We start from the raw sequence: 4,347 nt of genomic DNA, 5'->3' as shown, positions 1-4,347 counted from the left end.
TAAAACCAATGACCACAAGAACTGGTGGCATAAAACAACTAAAATTCATTCTTTGGTGTGTTACCAACTTGTTCATTAGTGTATTAGCAAGACAGTATATTCCCTGTTTTCATTATACAGTGTATTAGTTTTCTGCGGTTGTTATAACCAATTACCACAGACTAGGTGACATAAAACAGCTAAAATTTATTCCCTCACTGATCCAGAGGTCAGAAGTTCAAAATCAAGGTGTTGGCAAGCTTGAATTCCCTTCAGAAGGACTGTGCAGGAATCTTTCTCTTGTTTCTTCTAATTACTGGTTGCTGCCAGCATTCCTTGGCTTTCTTTTTATTTCTTTATTTGTATTGTAGTTAAAACATTTAACATGAGATCTAGAGTCTTCGGTTTCCCAGGTGGCTAAGTGGGAAAGCATCTGCCTGCCAATGCAGTTGATGCAAGTCGTAGATTCCATCTATGGGTCTGGAAGATCCCCTGGAGTAGGAAATGGCATCATACGCCAGTATTCTTGCTTGGAAAATTGTATGAACTGAGAAACCTGGTGGGCTACAGTCCTCGGGGCCACAGTAGAACATGACTGAGCAATAGAATCTTAATAAACTTTTAAATATAAAATACAGTATTGTTAATATACAACATAGCATTGTTAGCTACAGACCAGTGCCGTACAGCTGCTGCTGCAGCAGCAGCAGCAGCAACTTTTCATTTTGCCCTCATCACAGCCACTGGAAACCACAATGTTACTCTATGCCTTGATGAGTTTTATTATTTTAAATACCTCATTTAAGTGTAAATATTTGTTCTTCTGTTATTGGCTTAGCATACTGTCCTCAAGGTTCATCTGCATTGTACTTATGGCAGGATTTCCATTTTTTATGACAGTGATATTTGACTGTGTGTATATAACACATTTTCTTTATGCATTCACCTGTTAATGGACATTTAAGTTGCTTCCATACCTTGGTTACTGTAGATAGTGCTCCAATGAGCATGGGAGTGTAAATAGCTCTTCAAGATCCTAATTTTGATCCCGTTGGATAAATACTTAGCATGATTGTTAAGTCTTATAGCAGTTATATTTTTAATTTCTGGAGGAATCTCCAGTTTTTCACAGCAGCTGCCCCATTTTACATTCTCATCAATATTGATGATTCCACTTTTTCTGCATCCTCTCCTACACTTGTTATCTTTCTTTTGATGAAGTGTTAATGATATTTCCATACATCTTAACTAGGTCAGGAAGATCCTCTGGAGGAGGGTGTGGCAACCCACCCCAGTATTCTTGCCTGGAAAATTCCATAGACAGAGGAGCCTGGTGGGCTACCATCCATGAAATCACAAGTCAGACATGACTGAGCAACTAATGCTAACAGCTGTGAAGTAACAGCTCGTTATTTTGATTTGCTTTTCCCTGTTGATTAATGATGTTGAGCATTTTTCATATACCTATTGGTTAATTATATATTTTCTTTAGAGAAAGTCTATTCAGTCCTTGATCTTTTTTTTTTTTTTTTCAGTTGAGTTATTCAGATTTTTGCTTATTGAACAGTAGGAATTCCTCATATGTTTTGAACATTAAAACCTTTTGGATATGTTGTTGTTGTTCCATCACCAAGTCATGTCCAATTCTCCATGCTTGCAAATATTTCTTTCCATTCCATAGATTTACATTTTACTCTATTAATTTTCTTTTACTATGTGTGAAAAAGCTTTTTAATTTGATGGAATTTTACTTATCTATTTTTGCTTTTGTTGCCTGTGCTTTGAATGTCAAATCCAAAAATAAATATTGCCAAGATCAATGTCCTGAAGTTTTCTGTACTTCTCTTCTCTGAATTTTATAGCTTCAAACCTTAAGTTGATGCTTTTAATCCTCTGTTGAGTTGATTTTTACTTTTTTTTCTTTTTTTGGTTATGTCAGTTTATTGAGGAATTTCTGATGCTAAAAGTTAATTCTATTCACTTGATTATTTTTCGTGATGTCAAATAAAAAACTCCAAAGGCTATAAGCCATGATGTTTCACAATTACTTTCCCATATGTTGTTCAGGGAACACAAAATTCAAACCCAAAGAAATGTTCCAGTGAATCTGAAAATTGCTCTCATCCTACCTTTTTTCAAAAAGTGATAATTATGGGTTCGGAAGTAGGGTGGCAAGGATGAAAGTGGGACATGAAGAAAGCAGATATTTTCGCTCAATTTCACTTTCAAAGGTCCAAATCATTCCCTTTTTTTTTTTAACATGTTTTGCACCAAAAAAGGAATCAATACTTTTCATTCCACACTTGTTAACTTTAGCCAAAGCCTTCTGCTGCTGCTGCTGCTAAGTCGCTTCAGTCGTGTCCGACTCTGTGCGACCCCATAGATGGCAGCCCACTAGGCTCTCTGTCCCTGGGATTCTCCAGGGAAAAACACTGGAGTGGGTTCCCATTTCCTTCTCCAAAAGCCTTCTGAGTCGTGGTCAATTTACTATTTTTCTTCACAGTCCTGAAATCTTTACAATTAAACAGTGTAATCTTCTTTCGCTTCTACAGGCTTATCTGATAACTTTGTTTTCTTCTATGGAGGGTTTGGCACTGAAGCTGGAGGTTCTGGAAGCTTTAAATATTTAGATAAGTTATCACTTTATTGTTTAGGGATGGATCAGATATCAGACCATGGGCATAATGGACATAATACTCGTCCTTGTCACTGGAAACCTGGTCACTAGAGAAAAACGCAATAGACTGTACCCTGGCACTGACATTTACCTTATTGGTTTTTAATGCTGCCATTTTCTCATTAACTTTTTTTTTCCTAATCATTTTAATGTCTTATCTTTGCTGTTCTTGTAGTATTTCTTCTTGTCTATTTCTTTCTCCTCTGTCACGTGTCTATAACTTCTCAAGTTCAGGAAGTTTCAGCAACAAGTTGCAATCCGGGAACACGTCATCCATCACAACTTGATCCAGGGGCTGAAACTTCCCCTCTTTACTGGCCATTATAAGGTAGTGGAGAAGTAGAAACAGAGAGTCCATAGGTGTGGCAAAGTGAAGAAGACCTCTTGCTTGAACTGATTCATTTATAAACCAATAATTTTTTTTCCTTGAAAATTTTTATTTCAAACAGCTGCGGTAGACACATATTCAACAGGTAAATGGCTCCTTCCCCTGAACGTGGGTTAGCCAGTTTTATAAACACAAGCCCACTTTTCATCTTCTTTGACGCATCCTTTAAATATTCCAGGAGCAGGAACACGTGCTGCCAGGCACGAGCCCCGTCCCCGACGTCCGCGCCGCCCACCATGCCGCTCGTCTGTCTCTCGGCGGCCCTCAGTCCTCGGAGCGCGGTTGGCAAGTGCAGGCAGAAGGGTCGGGAAGCGCGGCGCGCGGCGCTGCCAGCAGCACGGCCTGCCAGGCGAATGTCGTTTCATTTCCGGAGTCCACAGCGGCCAGGCTTTCAGTGTTTAAATTGAGCGCCAGGCCCAGGCCGTCGGCCCACTAGATTTTTACTTTTTTGAATGATGTAATAAAAAGATACAATTTTATTCTTTGTGTAGGTATGTAAATAAAGTTTCCCAACACTTCATTGAACAGACTTCTTTCACCATTGTATATTTCTGGCACCCTTAGTAAGGATCACTTGGCCGTACAGACAACCACTGATTTACAGTGGTTCAACTTACAATTCTTCAACTTAACAACGAAGGGAAAGTAATATACATTCAATAGAAAATGTACTTTGAATTTTGATTTTTCCCAAGGATAGAGATATTCAGTACAGTGACAGCAAGCCACAGCAACTAGGGAGCTAAGCAGTTGCAAGGGGAAATAATCTAAACACTTACAACTGTTCTGTACCCATATAATCATTGTTTGTCACTATCAGTACAGTTTTAATGAATTATTTACAAGACATTAGATACTTTATTATAAAATAATCTTTGTGTTAGATGACTTTGCCCAAATATAATCTAAGTATTCTGAGCATGTTTAAGGTAAGCTAAGTTACGCTGATCCTGATTGGTAGGTTAGCTGCAAGAATTGCATGTTTAATTTAGAATATTTTCAACTTACAATGAGTTTGCCAGGAGATGAACGCATCATAACTACAGGAAGTCTTTATACACATGGGTTTATTTCTGGGTTCTCTATTGTATTGGACTGTATATCTTTGAGCAAGAATGCTACAGCTTTAACTACTGCAACTTTGTAATGTTGACATATTTTGAAGTTAAGTGTGATACCTCCAGCTTTGTGATTCTTTCTTAAGATTGTTTGGACTATTTGGAGTTTTTGTAATTCTATAATAATTTTAGGATTTTTTTCCTATTTCTGTAAAAAATGCCATTGGAATTTGGATAGAGACTAC

At 37.8% G+C, this 4,347-nt stretch overlaps 1 pseudogene; it reads right to left on the bottom strand.

The window, feature by feature from the left end:
- Nucleotides 1–2,462: 2,462 nt before the first annotated feature.
- LOC133256593 (ribonuclease H2 subunit B-like) lies at nt 2,463–3,282 on the bottom strand (annotated as a pseudogene).
- Nucleotides 3,283–4,347: the final 1,065 nt, after the last annotated feature.

Source organism: Bos javanicus, chromosome 11, assembly GCF_032452875.1.
Source record: "Bos javanicus breed banteng chromosome 11, ARS-OSU_banteng_1.0, whole genome shotgun sequence".
Lineage (NCBI taxonomy): Eukaryota > Metazoa > Chordata > Mammalia > Artiodactyla > Bovidae > Bos > Bos javanicus.
Note: the sequence above shows the minus strand (reverse complement) of the source record. Positions and strands in the feature narration are given on the sequence as shown.